Source organism: Oncorhynchus kisutch, linkage group LG25 (assembly GCF_002021735.2).
Source record: "Oncorhynchus kisutch isolate 150728-3 linkage group LG25, Okis_V2, whole genome shotgun sequence".
Taxonomy (NCBI): Eukaryota; Metazoa; Chordata; class Actinopteri; order Salmoniformes; family Salmonidae; genus Oncorhynchus; species Oncorhynchus kisutch.
In genome coordinates this window covers 35449737-35476001 of record NC_034198.2, presented here as the reverse complement: position 1 = coordinate 35476001, position 26265 = coordinate 35449737, and the positions used below count along the sequence as shown (strand labels likewise).

At 40.7% G+C, this 26265-nt stretch overlaps 1 protein-coding gene across 1 annotated transcript in view; it reads right to left on the bottom strand.

Annotated features, from left to right (window-relative positions):
• LOC109870211 (syntaxin-binding protein 4) overlaps positions 1-26265 on the bottom strand; it is a 116874-nt gene that overhangs the window by 10061 nt on the left and 80548 nt on the right. The gene's annotated exons all lie outside the window — the stretch shown is intronic.

The following is a 26265-nucleotide window of genomic DNA, read 5'->3' as shown; positions in this document are numbered from 1 at the left end:
AGGTGCATGTTCATTCATTGTTTATGGTTCATTGAACAAGCATGGGAAACAGTGTTTAAATCTTTACAATGAGGATCTGTGAAGCTATTTGGATTTTTACAAATTATCTTTGAAAGACAGGGTCCTGAAAAAGGGATTTTTCTTATTTTGCTGAGTTTATAAATATTTTTTAATCCCAGGCCGTCATCAGAAATAAGAATTTGTTCTTAACTGACATTCCTAGTTAAATAAAGGTTAAATAAATAAATAGAGTGACCGAGGAGGCAGGGGATGCTGACGTTTTCATCATTCTCATCCGGTGATGCCAAGTGTGTGTGTATTCTAGCTTATTATGTATGACAGCTGTTCATATTCTTCTGGAGCAGCACATTACTCAGGCCCATGCTGGGCCATGCCACCTGTGGAGGGTTAGCCAGGGTTAGCCGGGGTTAGTCAGCGCACGGTGAGCCACGTGAGACCACAGTGACACCAGGGTGGTGGAGGAGAGGAACTATGTAGTGCTGAAGCAGAGAGAAAGGGATGGCAACTAGGCCTAGCTGATTGGGGATTGGCAAACTGAGGAGGGGAAGGAGTGAAGTTGGAGCAGGGGGCAGAGGGACTGGGGATTGGTAAGGGGAGGAGAGGAAGGAGTGAAGTTGGAGCAGGGGGCAGAGGGACTGGGGATTGGTAAGGGGAGGAGAGGAAGGAGTGAAGTTGGAGCAGGGGACAGAGGGACTGGGGATTGGTAAAGGGGAGGAGGGGAAGGAGTGAAGTTGGAGCAGGGGGCAGAGGGACTGGGGATTGGTAAGGGGAGGAGGGGAAGGAGTGAAGTTGGAGCAGGGGGCAGAGGGACTGGGGATTGGTAAGGGGAGGAGGGGAAGGAGTGAAGTTGGAGCAGGGGGCAGAGGGACTGGGGATTGGTAAGGGGAGGAGGGGAAGGAGTGAAGTTGGAGCAGGGGGCAGAGGGACTGAGGATTGGTAAGGGGAGGAGAGGAAGGAGTGAAGTTGGAGCAGGGGGCAGAGGGACTGGGGATTGGTAAGGGGAGGAGGGGAAGGAGTGAAGTTGGAGCAGGGGGCAGAGGGACTGGGGATTGGTAAGGGGAGGAGGGGAAGGAGTGAAGTTGGAGCAGGGGGCAGAGGGACTGGGGATTGGTAAGGGGAGGAGGGGAAGGAGTGAAGTTGGAGCAGGGGGCAGAGGGACTGGGGATTGGTAAGGGGAGCCAGAAGGGTTATTAGCTGTAATATTGAATTAAGCATTCAATGAATTATGAATTTACAGACACTTTGATTCTATCTACACACACCACAATTAACTCCTTGGTCTGACCCTAGCACAATGATGCTCCATTGATCATTTCTCCTCCCTCATTTCCCTGTCCACCTATCTCTCCCTCTCCCCTTTATTTTATATTTGAATCTCCCTCTATATGATGTCCTTGCAGGGATTGTTGTAAGCAGCTTTAAACACTTTATTTAATGCTTTTTATTTATCAGAAACACTCGATTGAATTCAGTCCACTGCCCCAGGATGTGGGGAAAAGGACAAATTGAGGAACAAAGCTGGCATTGAGCCCTCTGTGGTTCACATGGTAAGACCCCTTTTCACTTCTCTCTCCGGGGCCAGGGCTAGGACTCAGTCTCTGGTCACGAGGGACTCACGTTAGAACCAGAAAGCCTTGGAAGTATTTCTGAAATATACACTGTGTATTGTTCCAAACGGATTATTTGGCATGTCAAGCCAAGTTCGATCAGTTCAAATCAATTCAGATCAGTTCAAATCAATTCAGATCAGTTCAAATCAATTCAGATCAGTTCAAATCAATTCAGATCAGTTCAAGATCATTGGATACTTTATTTTCTGTGACTGATGTGTTCACTAAAACCTGAGACCAAACTGCTTATCCCCGGGCCCCGCCTGTCAACATTAAATTAACAGAGTGAAACCCAGTCTGTGAAATGTATCACTAATATACACATTGTACATTGAGGGACACAAAGAGATTTTCTGACCGATATCATGTTTTTCTGTTTCCGAGGGTGTGAACTATCGCCGTTGCCGAATATGTGCATTGTGTTTATTGTGCCATGTACAGCGATTGCGGTACTTATTGTAAAATAACACTTTTTGTTCACAGTAAGAGGGACAGGATGATATTTGGTGAAAGGTCGACTGTAACCATAGAATCAGAACTAATAGATCCACATGGATTTCTCACAATCCAGACGTCATTGCAGGTGTAGAACACAGAACACAGCACTGAATTCTGAGTGAGGATGTCAGAAGCATCAATCGATCGAACATTCCAAATGGTACATCCAACATGGCCACCGGTGTACCCACATATGGAATGTTGTTTGGAATGGGAATACACCTTCTACTAGTCCAACTCTATACCCATAACCCCTTTGGGTGGCCCCTGTGTCAAGAGACCGCAGACACTGTTACAGGTTTCAAGATGATCCATTTTCTTCAAAAGTGTGAAAATCTAGTTCCATCTACGTAAACTAATTGCAAAGACAGGCAGATCCAGCTCAAACTTATGCAAGCATAGCTAGTAGTTCCCGAATGTGATTTTTGGTGAGTGTGGACATTTACAAATGAAAGTGACCAAGAGAAATTGTGCAAATTAACAAATTGTTGATGTATGCTTTTCTGAAGGAAGAGCAGCATGTGTACAGGGAGCAGAGGGGAGAAGAACGGAGGAGAAAAACAACCCTAGTAGGAAGCACAGGGAAAACATGGCAGCTGTGCAGATAACTCATCCAAAGCTCTTTGACTTCTGGCAGAAAATCATTAATAGATATCTGATGGCAAACATTTAGTTGTGAATTGCATACAAGTTTAACTTCATCACCTCATGTACACTTCACAACAGAGACTAGATATAGAATGCTATGGACGCACCAGTTCACTTTCTGGGGAACTACGATAAGCTTCATAATTTAAAATAATACGGTCATCTTTATTATACAATAATAGGATATGTGATACTGTTAATTGTTTGCCTAAATGGCGGAACTTGGTGAAATAACGTTCAGAGAATCCATTTTTTGCAATTTGGTAAAATAATGAGTTTTTTAAGTGTATGTTTCCTAAGGATCAATGTAGCGCAAGTGTAAAAATGTTTGAATTTCCTTTTCTCCTAAATGGGATTATAAATTGATCAACTTTTAAACCAGCATTACTTCCATTATTCATCCAAGTACAGTGTATGGTATGCCATTTTGAAGCACTGTCTGTATTTTTATCCAATGTATTAAAAAAAACACTCACATTTTGGAACAAAAGACAGAAAAGAGAGGGTTTTGGTATTTGGTTTATTTGCCAAAGCAGCTGATATTCTTCCTGGGGTCACAAAAAACACAAAATACATCAAGTAACCAAATACTGATAGATTGATAGACAAGGACAGTCACATACATTTAAAATACAACGATATACAAACAATACAACTAAAGTGTGTGCTAAATGTGTGTGTAGATTGTGTGTGTGTTAGAGTGTGATAGTGTGTCATTTCACAGTCTCTATTGTGCCATGGGATGTTATTTTATCAACTTCTGAAGGGATTTTTGCTGTATGCCTGAGTAATTGGAGATGGGAGTTCATTTTGATCATGGCTCTGTATAATATGGTGTGTTGCTGTGAATTCGTTTTGGACTTGGGGACTGTGAAGAGACCCCTGGTGGCATGTCTGGGTGTCTGAGCTGTACGTTATTTGATTAGGTAGACAATCAAATGTTCATCACAGTAATATTTCTCATAAAAACGAGAAGGAAAGCAGGTCATTTCTCATCAACCGTCAACCAGGAACGACTGGCATGCAAGTTCTGTGTGTGCAGTTAAGGGCAAGGCGTGCTGCTCGGTTTTGCATGCTGCACTTGACCATATTAACGGACAGTAATCAAGATGGGACAAGACCAGAGACCTAACAACTAGTACAGTCCCCATCTTTACAACAATTTTGTCAATATGGGGCGGCAGAGTAGCCTAGTGGTTAGACCATTGGACTAGTAACCGAAAGGTGACAAGGTACACATCTGTCGTTCTGCCCCTGAACAGGCAGTTAACCCACTGCTCCTAGGCCGTCATTGAAAATAAGAATTTGTTCTTAACTGACTTGCCTAGGTAAAATAAAGGTAAAATATGACTTGACCATGATAATTGACCATCCAATGGCATACCTAGGAGTTTAGCCCTCCTCAACTTACTCAATGGTCACACCCTTTATGCACAACTCCAGTTGAGGTTTAGATCTTAGAGAATGTTTGGAACCAAATACAACAGTATATTACTAATCACCCATTCTGATAGTGACTGTAACTTCTTATTTAGAATTTCAGTGAGCTCACTGGCTTTGGGTGAAGACATGGAGAGTGTGGAATCATCTGCATACATAGTTGTTCTAGCTTCGTGTAAGACCAGTGGAAAACAAATTGTAAAACATAGAGAAGAGTAACGGCCCAAGGCAACTGCTCTGAGGAACACCACACTGTACATATCTGATGTGAGAGAAGCTTCCATTGAAAAACACTCTCCGGGTTCTATTAGATAAATAACAATCTCACCATGTAATGGCAGCTGATTAGTTTTTTCAATAACAATTTATAATCACATAAAAGGCTTGATTGAAATTTAACAATACAGCTCCAACTATCATCTTATTATCCATTTATTTTAACCAATCATCTGTCATCTTACTTAGTGCAGTACAAGTTGAGTGCCCTTCTCTATATGCGTGCTGAAACTCAATGGTTACCTTCCTTGTTATCCTAAAAATAGCATTGTATTTGGTCAAACACAATTCTCTCAATCAGTTTACTAAGAACATGTAGCAAACTGATTGGGCGGGTGTTAGAGCCAGCAAAGAGTGCTTCACTATTTTTAGGCAGTGGAATTACTTTAGCTTCCTTCCACTCCTGTGGACACATACACTCCTTTAGTCTTTGGATAGAGATAGGGGTGGTAATACAATCTGCTACTATTCTCAGTAGTTTCCCATCAAGGTTGTCTATACCTGGTGGCGTATCTTTATTGATAAATAACAATAGTTTTTCCACCTCACCCACGCCGACTTGGCGAAACAGTAGTTTCTCTTTCATTATTACACTGAACAAAAATATCAACGCAACATGAAAAGTGTTGGTCCCATGTTTCATGAGCTGAAATAAAATATCCCAGAAATGTTCCATATGCATAAAAAGCTTATTTCTCTCAAATTTTGTGCACAAATTTGTTTGCATACGTTTTTGAGCATTTCTCCTTTGCCAAGATAATCCATCCACCTGACCGATGTGGCATATCAACAAGCTGATTAAACAGCATGATCTTTACACAGGTGCACCCTGGAGACAATAACAGGCCACTCTAAAATGTTCAGTTTTATTACAACACAATGCCACAGATGTCTCAGATGTCTCGCAGGAATGTCCATCAGAGCAGTTGACAGATAATGTAACGTTCTCTACCATAAGCTGCCTCCAACGCCGTTTTTGAGAATTTGGCAGTATGTCCAACCGGCCTCACAACCGCAGACCACATGTATGGCGCCGTGTGGGCGAGCGGTTTGATGATGTCATCATTGTGAACAGAGTGCCCCATGGTAGGAGTGGGGTTATGGTATGTCACCCATTGAGCATGTTTGGGATGCTCTGGATTGACGTGTACGACAGCGCGTTCCAGTTCCCGCAAATATCCAGCAACTTCACACAGCAATTGAAGAGGAGTGGTGCAACATTCCACAGGCTACAATCAACAGCCTGATCAACTCTATGTGAAGAAGATGTGTCACGCTGCATGAGGCAAATGGTTGTCACACCAGATACTGACTGGTTTTCTGATACACACCCCTACCTTTTTTTGTAAGGTATCTGTGACCAACAGATGCATATCTGTATTCCCAGTCATGTGAAATCCATAGATTAGATCCTAATTTATTTATTTCAATTGACTGATTTCCTTATATGAACTGTAACTTTGAAATTGTTGCATTTATATTGTTGTTCAGTATAGATATTTTATACAAAAATATGATGGTTCACTGTTTAATGTTATCATTTCACTCCTGAGATTTTCAACTTTACTAGTGAAATAGACATTGAAATGATTGGCAATGTCAAAAGGTTTTGCTATGAACGAGCCATCAACGTCAATGAACGATGTAGATGAATTGGGTTTCCTGCCCATGATATCATTTAAGGTAATCTAAAATATTTTTCCATTGTGTTTTATGTAATTTATCTTGGTTTGGTAATATACACTGAGTTTACTTTTTCCAGACCGACCAGGTGAATCCAGGTGAAAGCTATGATCCCTTATTGTCACCTGTTAAATCCACTTCAATCAGTGTAGATGAAGGGCAGGAGACAGATTAAAGAAGGATTTTTAAGCCTTTAAACAATTGAGACATGGATTGTGTATGTGTGCTATTCAGAGGGTGAATGGGCAAGACAAAATATTGAAGTGCCTTTGAATGGGGTATGGTAGTAGGTGCCAGGCGCACTGTTTTGAGTTTGTCAAGAATTGCATTGCCATGTTTTTCACACTCAACAGTTTCCTGCGTGTACCAAGAATGGGAAAGGGGGATACTTAGTACAAATGAATACTCAACTGAAATGTTTCTTCTGCATTAAACCCAACTCCTTTGAATCAGAGAGGTGTGGGCGGGGGCTGCCTTAAATCGACATCCACGTCATCGGCACCCAGGGAACAGTGGGTTAACTGCCTTGCTCAGGGGCAGAAAGACAGATTTTTTACCTTGTCAGCTCGGGGATTTGATCCAGCAACCTTTCGGTTACTGGCACAACGCTCGAGTAGTCCACTACCAAAAGGACATCCAGACAACTTTAAACAACTGTGGGAAGCATTGGAGTCAACATGGGCCAGCATCCCTGCGGAACGCTTTTGACACCTTGTAGAGCCCATGCTCCAACAAAATGTGGCTGTTCTGAAGGCAAGAGGGGATGCAACTTAATATTAGGAAGATGTTCCTAATTTTTTGTGCACTCAGTTTAATTTCTTCTTCTTTTAGTTAAGTTTAGTCTCAAAACTTTTCTGCGGTGGAAATTGATTTAGCATAATTAATTCATCACTACCGGTGGCTCGCACATGTGACTGACCAATACCTCACGAGGCTCTCTCTCTCTCTCTCTCCAAGTTGAGACTTGAAACAGACACCTTGGTTGTTCCCATAACAACATTCTGGGCGTACTGCCAAGGTGAGGAACAGTGATAGTGAGGATTCCTCCATACACGATCAGTCAGTCACCTGCATGAACCTTTCTAATTAGTTATTAGAAAGTAGCACGATACATAAACATAATATTTCCCTCACACTTCTCAATTTACAGTCAACCAATCAGCTGTATTTTGCATAATATTTTTGTTACCTTACAATTTTTTTAATTCATCATCAATCCATAACAATTCTCAAAGGGACTTTATTAACAGGTGTCTGCTTGGCAACAATTGGTATTAATAATTTTACAAATACGTCTAATGCTGCATCTGGATTCACTTCCTCATACACATCAGACCAACATGTCTTTTTTACATCTTCAACAAAAGAGTCAAGAGGAAACATTTTGTATGATCTCTTATGAAATACTTTAGGTACTTTGGCTTATTAAATCAAATTGTATTGGTCACATACACGTGTTTAGCAGATGTTATTGTGGGTGTAGCAAAATGCTTGTGTTTCTAGCTCCAACAGTGCAGTAATATCTAACAATTCACAATAATACACACAAGTCTAAAAGTAAAATAATGGAATTAAGAAATACATAAAAATATTAGGACGAGCAATGTCAGAGGTGCATACTGTAGACTGAAATACAGTAGAATAGAATACAGTATATACATAGATGAGTAAAGCAAAAATATGAAAGTGACAAAAAGTGACTTGTGTTCCACTATTAAACTGACCAGTGATTTCAAGTCTATGTACTGGATATAGGGCAGCAGCCTCTAAAGGTGCAGGGTTACGTAACCGGTTGGAAGCCACCTAGTGATGGCTATATAACAATCTGATGGCCTTGATGCACCTGTACTGACCTCACCTTCTGGATGATAGCAGGGTGAACAGGCAGTGGCTCGGGTGGTTGTTGTCCTTGATTATTTTTTTGGCCTTCCTGTGACATCAGGTGCTGTAGGTGTCCTGGAGGGCACGTAGTTTGCCCCCGGTGATGCATTGGGCAGACCAACCCACCCTCTGGAGAGCCCTGCGGTTGCGGGCGGTGCAGTTGCCGTACCAGGCGGTGATACAGCCTGATAGGATGCACTCTATTCTGCATCTGTAAAGGTTTGTGAGGGTTTTAGGTGCCAAGCCAAATGTCTTCTGCCTCCTGAGGTTGAAGTGGCGCTATTGTGCCTTCTTCACCCCATTATTTGTGTGGGTGGACCACCTCAGATCATCAGTGATGTGTATGTAGGAACTTGAAGCTTTCCACCTTCTCCACTGCGGTCCCATCGATATGGATAGGGGAGTGCTCCCTCTGCGGGTTCCTGAATTTCACAATCAGCTCCTTTGTTTTCTTGACGTTGAGTGAGAGGCTAAGTGACTATGCATAGATAATACACAGCAGCCGTGTAAACACAAAGGGGGTTCAGCAGTGTTATGGTTTTGGGGAAGAAGCTGTTAAGGAGCCTTTTCGTCCCAGACTTGGTGCTCCAATACCACTTGCCATGCAGTAGCAGAGAAAACAGTCTATGACTTGGGTGACTGCCTAGTATATAGGTCCTGGCTGACTACTGTTGTGTCGTCTGCAAACTTGATGATTGAGTTGGAGGTGTGCGTGGCCATGCAGTCATGGGTGAACAGGGAGTGGGGCCTATATGTTGAGGATCAGCTTTCTTGGGAACAGGGACAATGGTGGCCATCTTGAAGCATGTGGGGACAGCAGACTGGGATAGGGAGAGATTGAATATGTCTGTAAACACTCCTGCCAGCTGGTCTGCGTATGCTCTGAGGACGCGGCTAGGGATGCCGTCTGGACCGGCAGCCTTGCGAGGGTTAACACGTTTAAATGTCTTACTCACTTTGGCCACAGAGAAGGAGAGCCCACAGTCCTTGGTAGCGACCCGTGTTGGTGGCACTGTGTTATCCTCAAAGTGGGCAGAGAAGGTGTTTAGCTTGTCCGGAAGCAAGACGTCGGTGTCGACGATGTGCTGGTTTTCCCTTTGTAGTCCGTGATTGTCTGTAGACCCTGCCACATACGTCTCATGTCTGAGCCATTTAATTAAATTGCGACTCCACTTTGTCTCTATACACTTCCTGATTAACTCAGTCACCGTATCAGTGTATTCGTCAATGTTATTCTCAGAGGCTACCCAGAACATATCACAGTCCGTGTGATCAAAACAATCTTGAAGCATGGATTCCGATTGGTCAGACCAGAATTGAATAGTCCTTTGTACTTGAGTTTATGCTTATAGGAAGGGAGGAGCAAAATGGAGCCGTGATCAGATTTGCCGAAGGAAAGGTGGGGGAGGGCCTTGTAGGCATTTATCAAAAAGCTGAGTAGCAGTGGTCTAATGTTCTCTCAGAGCGAGTGCTACGGTCAATGTGTTGGTAGAACTTCGGTAGCGTTTCCTCAAATTTGCTTTGTTATAATCCTCAGCTACAATAAATGCGGCCTCAGGAAATGTGGTTTCCAGTTTGCACAAAGTCCAGTGTAGTTCTATGAGGGCCGCCGTGAGGGAATATACATGGCTGTGACTTTAACTGAAGAGAAATCTCTTGGGAGGTAATACGGTTGGATTTCGATTGTGAGGTATTCTAGGTCAGGTGAACAAAAGGACTTGAGTTTCTGTATGTTATTACAATCACACTATGAGTAGTTAATCATGAAACATACACCTCCATCTTCCGGAGAGTTCTTTATTCCTGTCTGCGCAATGTACTGAGAACCCAGCTGGCTGTATGGACGAAGACAGTATTTCCCAAGAGAGACATGTTTATGTGAAACATAGTATGTTACAATCCCTGACATCGCTCTGAAAGGAGATTTTCGCCCTGAGCTCGTCTACTTTATTATCCAGAGACTGAACATTATCGAGTAATATACTCTGAAGCGGTGGGTGGTGTGAAAGCCTCCTGAGTTGGACTAGAAGTCCACTCTGAGTACCTCTTCTCTGCCAGCTGTGTTTTGGATCCGCCTCTGGAAACAGTTCAATTGCCCTGGGTGGTACGAACAAAGGATCCAAATTGGGAAAGTCATATTCCTGGTCGCAATGCTGGTGAGTTACCACCACTCTGATATCCAAAAGTTATTTCCGGCTGTATGTAATAATGCAAAAACATTCCTGGGCTAATAATGTAAGAAATAACACAAAAAAATACAAAATACTGCAAAGTTGCTTAGGAGCTAGAAGCTGAGTTGCCCTATCTGTCGGCGTCATCTTACACAATATTGCCACAATGTTATGGTCATTACAGCCAATGGGAACTGATATTGCTTTGGAGCAAAGCTCTGCAGCATTAGTGGAGATATGATCAATACAAGTGGATGTCACAGATACAACACTATTGGTGTCCACTCTAGTTGGTTGAGTGATAACCTGGGTCATGTTACAGAGTTAGAAGCTTCCTCTTGAGAGGACAGATAGTTGCTAACCAGTCAGGTCACCCAGAAAATAGACCTCTTTTAACATCACACACACTATCAAGCATTGCACACATATTATCCATATACTGACTGTTAGCACTTGGGGGCCGATAGCGGCACCCCAGAAGAAGAGGCTTTTGATGAGACAGGTGAATTTGCAACCACAACACTTCAACAACATTTGACAATAGATCCTCTCTCAGCTTTAAAGGAATACACGTCTCTGAACATATACAGACACCTCCCCCATAGGCATTCCTGTATTTTCTGTAGATAGTATATCCTTGTATTGCTACTGCTGTAATATCAAAGGAATTATCTAAGTGAGTTTCAGAGATGAGCTGTATATGAATGTTATCCGATGTTAGCAAGTCATTGATTTCATGAATGATTTCTAAGGCTACATATTAATGTGGGCTATTCTTCACCCTTTCCTGGGTAGCTCATTGGAGATTGAGATAATATGGAGAAAAATAAGATCATTGTTTGGCTAATAGAGTGGGCCAATCAGGCACTTGTGAGTGTCAGTTGGTGTGTGATGTTGAGCTGAAGCTACTGATCCAGAAGCTTGGCTCTCTCGCTCATGCTGCTTGTACACACAACACACACACACACAGTCTTTCTCTACTTTCTTGTTGTGTTGCCAAGAAAAAAGGTTGAAAAAGGTCATTACAATATTTTAGCTAACAGAGGGGGGAGTAGAGGAGAGACAGAGGGCCTAAAACATAAAGCCTTGTGTTTAGTTGTTATAAGAGTATTTAATTCGGACTATAACAGAGGTGCCATGGACTGTATTAAACGGGTGCAGCAGGATCTACCATGGGAGTGTGTAAAGTTAACCTTCAAGTGCTTCATTGTAAAGATGTCTGTGTTAGGATGCAGCTCTGTGAGACAAAATACGTAAAGCTGCACGTAATGTGCCAACTCAACCATAGCTTTCACTCACAGCTTGAGTGACACCCTATTGCCTATATAGTGCACTCACTACTACTAGTCTGGTCAAATGTAGGGCAATATATAGTGAATAAGGTGTGATTTGGGACACACAGACTGGGGATGGGCTAGCAGCAGGGTGGTAATACTAGTAATACCAACACAAAGCAGGAATTGTCTGACCGTAATGCTTGAACTGTACTGTGTACAGTATTTGTATTCATATTTCCTGGGTGACAGACAGGATTAGTGAATGAGTATCTATGGATTTGAATCATGTTTCATTCTCTCTGGCTATATCCAAAATGGCACCCTATTCCCTTATTAGTCCACCACTCTTTACCGGAGCCCTATGAGCCCTGATCAAAAGTAGTGCACAAAGTAGGGAATAGAGAGCAATTTGGGACACAAGCCAGAGAGAATGACATACTCTGTCTGCCTCCTGCCTTTTCTGCTGAATGCAGACTGGGGTTAGGATTTGGTGTGTAAATACACTGATGGGGGTGACCCAAACACACACACACACACACACACACACACACACACACACACACACACACACACACACACACACACACACACACACACACACACACACACATACAGTATGTAAGTATGTTTGACTATAGGGAGACAGGGAGTGGTTGTGGCTGGCATGCAAACATTCATCATGACTACTAACCACTGCAGGAGATGGAGTAACACTGCAGCGCACAGTAGACTTTCTTCATTGGCTGGTGATATCCAATACACCTATACATGACTAGTCAACAAAGCTAATTCAACATCAAATTTGACAGGCTGAAAGGTGATTGACTACTACACTACTAACCAACCAGAAATAGCATCAGAAAGAACCAACGCGTATTGTCTGGGATGCTACAGGACAGTCCAAAGGAGTGTCTTCAATGCCAAATTGAATCCTAACCCTGAAATATATCACATGATATCATTAATAACAGATAGTAAAATCAAATCAAATTGTATTTGTCACATGCTTCGTAAAACAACATGTGTAGACTAATAGTGAACCCATTTAGAGGAATGACTTACTGAAGTTTATTATGTACTACTTCACAATATGTTTTTTTCAACATACTGCATAGCCTTACCTTTCACCAAAGGTATACAAGGCAAATATACAGTCTCTACAGGGCCTTCAGAACGTATTCACAACCCTTTACTCTTTCCAAATGTTGTTGTGTTACAGCCTGACTTTAAAATGAATTAAATGTAGATTGTTTCTCACTGGCCTACAAACAATACTCCATAATTGAACGTTTTAACAAATTCATAAAAAATGGAAAGATGAAACGTCTTGCGTTAAGAAGTATTTGTTTTGGCAACGCCTTAATAAGTTCAGGATTAAACAGTTGCTAAACAAGTCACATAATAAGTTCCATGGACTCACTCTGTGTGCAATAACAGTGTTTAACATGACTTTTCAATGACTCATCTCTGTACGCCACACATACAATTATCTGTAAGGTCCCTCAGTCGAGCAGTGATTCAACCACATACACCTGGGAGAGTTTTCCAATGCCTTGCAAAAGAGGGCACCAATTGGTAGATGGGTAATAATAAATAAGCAGACATTGAATATCCCTTTGAGCATGGCGAAGTTATGCTTTCCCAAATGGTTCCTTTATGATCTAGTCAGGTCATTACATTGGTGTCAGAAGGGATCGGACCTTGCATCCACGACAGTGTGTGTGCTTGGCCGGTGAGCTCGTTCCTGTAAGACGTAGAGTCGCTAGCTAGCGCGAGGACGTGCTCTTTGAAAGGAGGGAGTAGTGTAACGACCCTGGATTTATAAGCGCGAAAATCGACCCTGCCGCACGAGCATGCTTTTGCGGCACAGTCAATAGCATGCCGGACATCGGGCTCGAAGATCGAGGTCTCTGATATCCAACAGTTATTCCCGGCTGTATGTAATAACACTTACGGGTTTCTGGTTTCCTAAGGACTTGAAGCGAAGCTGCCATCTCTGTCGGTGCTATCTTGTTGATGTCCAATGGCCGATGAGCACAGATGTGTTTGTTTTATATGTTTCAGCATTGTTTCTCTTCATATGACAAGGATTGAAAAGGATTTAGCAGTAGATTGTCGTCTTGATTCACGATGATGACTGCTAGCTTGCCAACTAGATTTTGAAAGTATGATGTTGACATCATCAGTCCTATCAAAGCTACGGTAGATATGTGATTTGACGTAATTTTATCTGTGGCACTTCTAATGTAACTCTATGGCAGCACCCAGGGTACTTGAATTTTCTAACTCTCCCTGTAGATTTTGCGGTGATGTGGTTGTCCCCATGAGTGACAGAACACTGAACCAATCACAGTGCAACTAGAGAACATTACCAACCCCTACGCTCCATATTTTCCACTGGCTGCCCCACCACCCCAGAAAACACTGAGCTAGACTGCAACACCTGCCTTTTGGAGCTGCCTTACTCAAGAAAGCAAAAAAAGAGACCATGTTTGTATGAGGCTTTATTAACTCAATGATTATTTTGTTTACATTGTTTGCAAATTAGTATGTGACACGTAATTAATGCCAAATAGCTAAAAACAGGTGGGGCTCAAAACAGGTGGGGCAAAGCTCTTAGACTTACCCAGAAAGACTCACAGCTGTAATCACTGCCAAAGGTGATTGCAACATGCATCGACTCAGGGTTGTAAATACTTATGTAAACAAGATATGTATTTCATTTTCAATAAATTTACAAAAATGTCTAAAAACATTATTTCACTTTGTCATTAGGGGGTATTGTGTGTAGATGGGTGAGAAGAACATATTTAATCCATTAAGAATTCAGGCTGTAACAACAAAATGTGGAATAAGTCAAGGGGTATGAATACTTTCTGAAGGCACTTTACATTTACAACCATCATTAAAATCATTTCTGCAGTTAACCATGTTTTAATACCAAAGGTATTCTATAAAATATATTGTAATCTTCAAAAATTCAAATGTTAAATGAAATTGTTTAATATTTTGTATGGTTTAGCCTGTGGAATGATCAGAAAGGGTTGTTTCTTGTGATTTGATATAATCAGTCATGATCAGAATAAGGCAAATTCACTTAACAGGATCAGATTTTTATTTTATTTTGACAGTTTTTAAAGCAAAGGAAATGGTTGAATTACAGTATTATAAATAAAAATGTAACATGTAACAATGCTAAATCAATGTGATTGACTAAGTGTTTGATTAGTAGGGTTGTAAAATTCCAGGAACTTCCCTGGTTTTCCAGAATGCCTGGTTGGAGTATTCTGGATTTCATGCTTTTTCCCAGATTCCGGGAATCCTCCAACCAGGATTTTGAGAAAACGAGGGATTTTTTTTTTAAAGTTCCAGGAATTTTGCAATCCTACTGATTAGTTACAAAGAGGGGGTTAGATATGTCTGTCTACCTGCACACTGTGTTTGGAATAGCAACATTTACATGTTTGTCATATAGCACTTATCCAGAGCGACTTACAGGCAGACAGATTTTCCACCTAATCGGCTCAGGGATTCAAACCAGCGACCTTTCGGTTACTGGCCCAACGCTCTTAAGCACAAGGCTACTTGCCAACCTATGTAGCTAATAGCGGAATGCCATTGAGCCCCCATAATGTATTGCACTTTACAGTTGTGTACTGTTATATAGAATTCCAAGAGCTAACTAAACATTTGTCTGTAAATATACATCAATTATTAACAGTTTACATAGGTTTTATGACACCTCAGGCTAACTGTGGGTGCTATTACCCTAAACCCCAACCACCCCTTTATAGCAGACAGGAAGTGTTTACAGTATAAACGATATACAGGATACGATATACAGTATAAACAATGCTGTACATAAACAAGGACTTTGTATAAAGTGTATGATGTGGTGGTCCTGTATGCTTTATCGGGTATAGAGCAGGGGTACTCAACTCTGACCGGAGCCTCCTGGTTTTCTGTTCTACCTGATAATTAATTGCACCCACCTGGTGTCCAGGTCTAAATCAGTCCCTGATTGTTTCTTTCTAATGAAACAATGCAGTGGAACTGGCTTGGAGGTCCAGAGTTGAGTTTGAGCAGCATAGAGTGAAGAGCTTGCAACGCCAGGATTGTGGGTTCGACTCCTGAGGCCACCCATACGTACAAAATGTATACAAACATGACTAAGTCGCTTTGGATAAATCTGTCTGCTAAATGGTATATATTATTATTATATTATGTAAGTTTGATGTAAGTATGACGCAAAAGTTCCTAGAACTGAATAGACAGAATGAGGACTCTTTAAATTCCAAGTCAATTCCATTCAATTACAACCTTTGCGCAAACAAAAGAGCGTGATTAGGTTGAGTGTGTGTGTGTGTGTGTGTGTGTGTGTGTGTGTGTGTGTGTGTGTGTGTGTGTGTGTGTGTGTGTGTGTGTGTGTGTGTGTGTGTGTGTGTGTGTGTGTGTGTGTGTGTGTGTGTGTGTGTGTGTGTGTGTGTGTGTGTGTGTGTGTGTGTGTGTGTGTGTGTTGAGAAGGGGTAGGTAAGTAGGTCAATCCAATATTAGTGACCCAAAACGTGTGTGTGTTTGTCTACTCAGAAAGATCACCTGGTTGAAATGTAAGGTAAGATGGTTTTCCACAGCAGTACACAACCAAGCAACACTGAACCCAGTGAAAATGACTAAAATGGGATCTGGGGAGAGGAGAATGTCTAAAGTACAAACACACACACACACACGCACACGTACACAAAACACACACAGACGTACACACACACACACACACACACACGTACACAAACACACAAACACACACACACGCGCACACAAACACACACGCACACAAACAAACACACACGTACACAAACATACACACACACGTACACAAACACACACGTACACAAACATACACATACACACACGCACACGCGCACACACACACACACACACACACGTACACAAACAAACACTCCCTTAGATAAACATCTGTTGTTTTTGTAATGCTAGATCCATTGAAAATCTTGAGCATTGCTGTACTACGAGGAACACAACCACATCAGAGCTCATCCTTTTCCTCAACTGAACGGATGGAAATAAGAAATGGAGTCGTTTCTTTATATGTGCCTAAATGTCCTGTTTTCTACCATACTTTGGTTTTTGTTTATGTATACATGTGTGTACAGATGACCTAATGTATAATAATGATACCAATAATGTATAGATAGTATTATGTATTACAGATGAGCAAATTAAAATACTGTACCATGTTTGACTATGGCTGCTTTTAGTGTCTTCAACTGAGTGGTCCACAGTGTGGTCATTACAAGTGGTATTTTGTATTGTCAACTATACTTCAACTGAGTGGTCCACAGTGTGGTCATTACAAGTGGTATTTTGTATTGTCAACTATACTTCAACTGAGTGGTCCACAGTGTGGTTATTACAAGTGGTATTTTGTATTGTCAACTATACTTCAACTGAGTGGTCCACAGTGTGGTTATTACAAGTGGTATTTTGTATTGTCAACTATACTTCAACTGAGTGGTCCACAGTGTGGTTATTACAAGTGGTATTTTGTATTGTCAACTATACTTCAACTGAGTGGTCCACAGTGTGGTTATTACAAGTGGTATTTTGTATTGTCAACTATACTTCAACTGAGTGGTCCACAGTGTGGTTATTACAAGTGGTATTTTGTATTGTCAACTATACTTCAACTGAGTGGTCCACAGTGTGGTTATTACAAGTGGTATTTTGTATTGTCAACTATACTTCAACTGAGTGGTCCACAGTGTGGTTATTACAGGTGGTATTTTGTATTGTCAACTATACTTCAACTGAGTGGTCCACAGTGTGGTTATTACAAGTGGTATTTTGTATTGTCAACTATACTTCAACTGAGTGGTCCACAGTGTGGTTATTACAAGTGGTATTTTGTATTGTCAACTATACTTCAACTGAGTGGTCCACAGTGTGGTCATTACAAGTGGTATTTTGTATTGTCAACTATACTTCAACTGAGTGGTCCACAGTGTGGTCATTACAAGTGGTATTTTGTATTGTCAACTATACTTCAACTGAGTGGTCCACAGTGTGGTTATTACAAGTGGTATTTTGTATTGTCAACTATACTTCAACTGAGTGGTCCACAGTGTGGTCATTACAAGTGGTATTTTGTATTGTCAACTATACTTCAACTGAGTGGTCCACAGTGTGGTTATTACAAGTGGTATTTTGTATTGTCAACTATACTTCAACTGAGTGGTCCACAGTGTGGTCATTACAAGTGGTATTTTGTATTGTCAACTATACTTCAACTGAGTGGTCCACAGTGTGGTTATTACAAGTGGTATTTTGTATTGTCAACTATACTTCAACTGAGTGGTCCACAGTGTGGTTATTACAAGTGGTATTTTGTATTGTCAACTATACTTCAACTGAGTGGTCCACAGTGTGGTTATTACAAGTGGTATTTTGTATTGTCAACTATACTTCAACTGAGTGGTCCACAGTGTGGTTATTACAAGTGGTATTTTGTATTGTCAACTATACTTCAACTGAGTGGTCCACAGTGTGGTTATTACAAGTGGTATTTTGTATTGTCAACTATACTTCAACTGAGTGGTCCACAGTGTGGTTATTACAAGTGGTATTTTGTATTGTCAACTATACTTCAACTGAGTGGTCCACAGTGTGGTTATTACAAGTGGTATTTTGTATTGTCAACTATACTTCAACTGAGTGGTCCACAGTGTGGTCATTACAAGTGGTATTTTGTATTGTCAACTATACTTCAACTGAGTGGTCCACAGTGTGGTTATTACAAGTGGTATTTTGTATTGTCAACTATACTTCAACTGAGTGGTCCACAGTGTGGTTATTACAAGTGGTATTTTGTATTGTCAACTATACTTCAACTGAGTGGTCCACAGTGTGGTCATTACAAGTGGTATTTTGTATTGTCAACTATACTTCAACTGAGTGGTCCACAGTGTGGTTATTACAAGTGGTATTTTGTATTGTCAACTATACTTCAACTGAGTGGTCCACAGTGTGGTTATTACAAGTGGTATTTTGTATTGTCAACTATACTTCAACTGAGTGGTCCACAGTGTGGTCATTACAAGTGGTATTTTGTATTGTCAACTATACTTCAACTGAGTGGTCCACAGTGTGGTTATTACAAGTGGTATTTTGTATTGTCAACTATACTTCAACTGAGTGGTCCACAGTGTGGTTATTACAAGTGGTATTTTGTATTGTCAACTATACTTCAACTGAGTGGTCCACAGTGTGGTTATTACAAGTGGTATTTTGTATTGTCAACTATACTTCAACTGAGTGGTCCACAGTGTGGTTATTACAAGTGGTATTTTGTATTGTCAACTATACTTCAACTGAGTGGTCCACAGTGTGGTTATTACAAGTGGTATTTTGTATTGTCAACTATACTTCAACTAAGTGGTCCACAGTGTGGTTATTACAAGTGGTATTTTGTATTGTCAACTATACTTCAACTGAGTGGTCCACAGTGTGGTTATTACAAGTGGTATTTTGTATTGTCAACTATACTTCAACTGAGTGGTCCACAGTGTGGTTATTACAAGTGGTATTTTGTATTGTCAACTATACTTCAACTGAGTGGTCCACAGTGTGGTTATTACAAGTGGTATTTTGTATTGTCAACTATACTTCAACTGAGTGGTCCACAGTGTGGTTATTACAAGTGGTATTTTGTATTGTCAACTATACTTCAACTGAGTGGTCCACAGTGTGGTTATTACAAGTGGTATTTTGTATTGTCAACTATACTTCAACTGAGTGGTCCACAGTGTGGTCATTACAAGTGGTATTTTGTATTGTCAACTATACTTCAACTGAGTGGTCCACAGTGTGGTCATTACAAGTGGTATTTTGTATTGTCAACTATACTTCAACTGAGTGGTCCACAGTGTGGTCATTACAAGTGGTATTTTGTATTGTCAACTATACTTCAACTGAGTGGTCCACAGTGTGGTTATTACAAGTGGTATTTTGTATTGTCAACTATACTTCAACTGAGTGGTCCACAGTGTGGTTATTACACGTGGTATTTTGTATTGTCAACTATACTTCAACTGAGTGGTCCACAGTGTGGTTATTACAAGTGGTATTTTGTATTGTCAACTATACTTCAACTGAGTGGTCCACAGTGTGGTTATTACAAGTGGTATTTTGTATTGTCAACTATACTTCAACTGAGTGGTCCACAGTGTGGTTATTACAAGTGGTATTTTGTATTGTCAACTATACTTCAACTGAGTGGTCCACAGTGTGGTTATTACAAGTGGTATTTTGTATTGTCAACTATACTTCAACTGAGTGGTCCACAGTGTGGTTATTACAAGTGGTATTTTGTATTGTCAACTATACTTCAACTGAGTGGTCCACAGTGTGGTTATTACAAGTGGTATTTTGTATTGTCAACTATACTTCAACTGAGTGGTCCACAGTGTGGTTATTACAAGTGGTATTTTGTATTGTCAACTATACTTCAACTGAGTGGTCCACAGTGTGGTTATTACAAGTGGTATTTTGTATTGTCAACTATACTTCAACTGAGTGGTCCACAGTGTGGTTATTACAAGTGGTATTTTGTATTGTCAACTATACTTCAACTGAGTGGTCCACAGTGTGGTTATTACAAGTGGTATTTTGTATTGTCAACTATACTTCAACTGAGTGGTCCACAGTGTGGTTATTACAAGTGGTATTTTGTATTGTCAACTATACTTCAACTGAGTGGTCCACAGTGTGGTTATTACAAGTGGTATTTTGTATTGTCAACTATACTTCAACTGAGTGGTCCACAGTGTGGTTATTACAAGTGGTATTTTGTATTGTCAACTATACTTCAACTGAGTGGTCCACAGTGTGGTTATTACAAGTGGTATTTTGTATTGTCAACTATACTTCAACTGAGTGGTCCACAGTGTGGTTATTACAAGTGGTATTTTGTATTGTCAACTATACTTCAACTGAGTGGTCCACAGTGTGGTTATTACAAGTGGTATTTTGTATTGTCAACTATACTTCAACTGAGTGGTCCACAGTGTGGTTATTACAAGTGGTATTTTGTATTGTCAACTATACTTCAACTGAGTGGTCCACAGTGTGGTTATTACAAGTGGTATTTTGTATTGTCAACTATACTTCAACTGAGTGGTCCACAGTGTGGTTATTACAAGTGGTATTTTGTATTGTCAACTATACTTCAACTGAGTGGTCCACAGTGTGGTCATTACAAGTGGTATTTTGTATTGTCAACTATACTTCAACTGAGTGGTCCACAGTATGGTTATTACAAGTGGTATTTTGTATTGTCAACTATACTTCAACTGAGTGGTCCACAGTGTGGTTATTACAAGTGGTATTTTGTATTGTCAACTATACTTCAACTGAGTGGTCCACAGTGTGGTTATTACAAGTGGTATTTTGTATTGTCAACTATACTTCAACTGAGTGGTCCACAGTGTGGTCATTACAAGTGGTATTTTGTATTGTCAACTATACTTCAACTGAGTGGTCCACAGTGTGGTCATTACAAGTGGTATTTTGTATTGTCAACTATACTTCAACTGAGTGGTCCACAGTGTGGTCATTACAAGTGGTATTTTGTATTGTCAACTATACTTCAACTGAGTGGTCCACAGTGTGGTTATTACAAGTGGTATTTTGTATTGTCAACTATACTTCAACTGAGTGGTCCACAGTGTGGTTATTACAAGTGGTATTTTGTATTGTCAACTATACTTCAACTGAGTGGTCCACAGTGTGGTCATTACAAGTGGTATTTTGTATTGTCAACTATACTTCAACTGAGTGGTCCACAGTGTGGTTATTACAAGTGGTATTTTGTATTGTCAACTATACTTCAACTGAGTGGTCCACAGTGTGGTCATTACAAGTGTTATTTTGTATTGTCAACTATACTTCAACTGAGTGGTCCACAGTGTGGTTATTACAAGTGGTATTTTGTATTGTCAACTATACTTCAACTGAGTGGTCCACAGTGTGGTTATTACAAGTGGTATTTTGTATTGTCAACTATACTTCAACTGAGTGGTCCACAGTGTGGTTATTACAAGTGGTATTTTGTATTGTCAACTATACTTCAACTGAGTGGTCCACAGTGTGGTTATTACAAGTGGTATTTTGTATTGTCAACTATACTTCAACTGAGTGGTCCACAGTGTGGTTATTACAAGTGGTATTTTGTATTGTCAACTATACTTCAACTGAGTGGTCCACAGTGTGGTTATTACAAGTGGTATTTTGTATTGTCAACTATACTTCAACTGAGTGGTCCACAGTGTGGTTATTACAAGTGGTATTTTGTATTGTCAACTATACTTCAACTGAGTGGTCCACAGTGTGGTTATTACAAGTGGTATTTTGTATTGTCAACTATACTTCAACTGAGTGGTCCACAGTGTGGTTATTACAAGTGGTATTTTGTATTGTCAACTATACTTCAACTGAGTGGTCCACAGTGTGGTTATTACAAGTGGTATTTTGTATTGTCAACTATACTTCAACTGAGTGGTCCACAGTGTGGTCATTACAAGTGGTATTTTGTATTGTCAACTATACTTCAACTGAGTGGTCCACAGTGTGGTTATTACAAGTGGTATTTTGTATTGTCAACTATACTTCAACTGAGTGGTCCACAGTGTGGTTATTACAAGTGGTATTTTGTATTGTCAACTATACTATCATTGTGGAGTGACACTTTAATACAGTTTTCTAACTAATACTTTGGGTCGTTTGATATTGGATTGACCTACTTATCTAATCCCTCCTTAACACACAAGTTTACATAACACACCAATGAACACAATATATTTTCCAAATGATCCAATGTTCTCTTAGAAGTCAAAGGACTTTCTTCTCACAGGACCTTCTTTTGTTTCACAGAATCACTTGATATTATTACCAGCCTCAGATGGCAGCAGATATTTATTTTTTTGAATGGCAGAAGTGTAAAGTAATAGTCTGGCAGACTTTAATCCTACAGGACCTTTTCTAGTTCTCCTCTAATCCTACCATACCTTTTCTAGTTCTCCTCTAATCCTACCATACCTTTTCTAGTTCTCCTCTAATCCTACCATACCTTTTCTAGTTCTCCTCTAATCTTGCCATACCTTTTCTAGTTCTCCTCTAATCCTACCATACCTTTTCTAGTTCTCTAATCCTACCATACCTGTTCTAGTTCTCTAATCCTACCATACCTTTTCTAGTTCTCCTCTAATCTTACCATACCTTTTCTAGTTCACTAATCCTACCATACCTTTTCTAGTTCTCTAATCCTACCATACCTTTTCTAGTTCTCCTCTAATCTTGCCATACCTTTTCTAGTTCAACTCTAATCTTACCATACCTTTTCTAGTTCTCCTCTAATCCTACCATACCTTTTCTAGTTCTCCTCTAATCCTACCATACATTTTCTAGTTCTCTAATCCTACCAAACCTTTTCTAGTTCTCCTCTAATCCTACCATACCATTTCTAGTTCTCCTCTAATCCTACCATACCTTTTCTAGTTCTCCTCTAATCCTACCATACATTTTCTAGTTCTCTAATCCTACCATACCTTTTCTAGTTCTCCTCTAATCTCGCCATTCCTTTTCTAGTTCTCCTCTAATCCTACCATATCATTTCTAGTTCTCCTTTAATCCTACCATACCTTTTCTAGTTCTCCTCTAATCCTACCATACATTTTCTAGTTCTCTAATCCTACCAAACCTTTTCTAGTTCTCCTCTAATCCTACCATACCATTTCTAGTTCTCCTCTAATCCTACCATACCTTTTCTAGTTCTCTAATCCTACCATACATTTTCTAGTTCTCCAACACTGACTCATATTATCAAGGACAGTACATTTTTATTTTTTGTATCTGACATTCATCTATGATTACCAAAAATGAAAACAGAAAGAGAGAAAGCCTACATCCCAAAATGGCACCCTACTCCATATTTAGTGCACTACTTTTGACCAGAGCCCATAGGGCTGAGTTGACACACCCCAGAGTCACAATGACGCGTCCGCCTCAGGTGAGAGCATAGAGATAGTTAGAGGACGAAACATTGTATCTGTCTCATTATGGCGTCTATGAGAGCATGGGCAGCACCATTGAGGCCAATCTCCATTTTTCTTCTACTACTACTTCTATGAGTTGGTAAACAAACTGAAAGGGTGCATACTGCCACCTGGAGTTTGTTGTTTGAACAGGTATAAAGCCAAGATTGACAATTTACTGCCACCTGCAGTAAATTGTTTTCTCACGGGCATAATTCATTGGCTGATCCCTCCTGATGAACTGGATGGAATTATGTGATCCTTCCTAAACCCATAGGAAGTCCCAACCAGTTGACTACTTCAAAATGGTTATGTCCTCACAATGGCACTGCCCATGCTAAAACAGTATTTTGGGCACTAGAGTCCTCTATCTATCTCTATGGATGATAGTTAGATCACCTGGTTGATTGGCTGCTTCACCTCTGACTGGGAAAGGTCAAGAGGGGTCAGAGGTCAGGAGAAAGTTTTGTTGGATCAGACAAGGTTAAACTAGAGACAGGAGACCGTGACCTCGGAGATCAGTACTTCTCATCAGAGGCATCGATACAGAGAGTGGAATGTGGTTTCTGTCTGAACATTCCGAAAGCGCCACTTTCTCCTCCATAGCCGTTGCTAAGTGATAATTTATGGTTACGCATTGTGCTGTTTATTTGTGAAAGGTTTTGTAAACTATGAAGATGTCCAGTGAAAGCAGATGTGCAATTTGTTGACATCACAATACCGAATTGGATACACATTGTTCCGAATGGTAATCAGTAAAAATGTCTTAAATTCGCTGCTCTGTTTTGCTTGTTTGAGTCGGGTAATTTCAGAGGGAACTATCGGAGGCGATCTCGTATTGTTACGTCGCCAAAATTTCAAGAATGAAGGTGCTAACATGGCGTCCATTCTGAAACCGTAGTCTCTTAATATATGGCTCTACCTCCAAACGAGCTTCAATGCCATACAACACTCCTTCCGTGGCCTCCAACTGCTCTTAAACGCTAGTAAAACCAAATGCATGCTTTTCAACCGTTCGCTGCCTGCACCCGCCCGCCTGACTAGCATCACCACCCTGGATGGTTCCGACCTAGAATATGTGGACATCTATAAGTACCTAGGTGTCTGGCTAGACTGTAAACTCTCCTTCCAGACTCATATCAAACATCTCCAATCTAAAATCAAATCTAGAGTCGGCATTCTATTCCGCAACAAAGCCTCCTTCACTCACGCCGCCAAACTTCCTAGTAAAACTGACTATCCTACCGATCCTCGACTTCGGCGATGTCATCTACAAAATAGCTTCCAATACTCTACTCAGCAAACTGGATGCAGTTTATCACAGTGCCATCCGTTTTGTTACTAAAGCACATTATACCACCCACCACTGCGACCTGTATGCTCTAGTCGGCTGGCTCTCGCTACATATTCGTCGCCAGACCCACTGGCTCCAGGTCATCTACAAGTCCATGCTAGGTAAAGCTCCACCTTATCTCAGTTCACTGGTCACGATGGCAACACCCACCCGTAGCACGCGCTCCAGTAGGTGTATCTCACTGATCATCCCTAAAGCCAACACCTCATTTGGCCGCCTTTCGTTCCAGTTCTCTGCTGCCTGTGACTGGAACGAATTGAAAAAAATCGCGGAGACTTTAATCTCCCTCACCAACTTCAAACATCTGCTATCTAAGCAGCTAACCGATCGCTGCAGCTGTACATAGTCTATCGGTAAATAGCCCACCCAATTTACCTACCTCATCCCCATACTGTTTATATTTATTTACTTTTCTGCTCTTTTGCACACCAGTATCTCTACCTGTACATGACCATCTGATCATTTATCACTCCAGTGTTAATCTGCAAATGTCACGGCTTGGTCTTAGTATTTTGTGTTTTCTTTAATTATTTGTTCAGGCCAGGGTGTGACATGGGTTACTGTGTTGTCGTATTGTTTTTTTTTGTAGGCATTGGGATTGTGGTTGATTAGGGGTGTGTCGAGTGTAGGCTTGGCTGCCTGAGGCGGTTCTCGATCAGAGTCAGGTGATTCTTGTTGTCTCTGATGGGGAACCGTATTTAGGTAGCCTGAGTTTCACTTTGTATTTCGTGGGTGATTGTTCCTGTCTCTGTGTAGTGTTCACCAGATAGGCTGTATTAGGTTTCATGTTCCGTTTGTTGTTTTCGTATTTAATATTTATTTCATGTATCGTCATTCATTCATTAAAGAACATGAGTAACCACCACGCTGCATTTCGGTCCTCTCTTTCAACAAACGAAGAACGCCGTTACAGCAAAATTGTAATTATTTGCCTACCTCCTCATGCCTTTTGCACACAATATATGTAGACTCTTTTTTTCTACTGTGTTATTGACTTGATAATTGTTTACTCCATGTGTAACTCTGTGTTGTTGTCTGTTCACACTGCTATGCTTTATCTTGGCCAGGTCGCAGTTGTAAATGAGAACTTGTTCTCAACTAGCCTACCTGGATAAATAAAGGTGAAATAAAAAATAAAATAAAACCCTGCTCACAACCTGACACCAACACTGGATTAGAACTGAATTGAACAATCGAAAACAGTTTGCTCCCATATGGCTCCTGGTCCAGATGCTGTATATTGTAATTCCTGAAGAATCTTGTTAGTAATGACGACATCAGTATCTAACCCCTCTTCCTCTC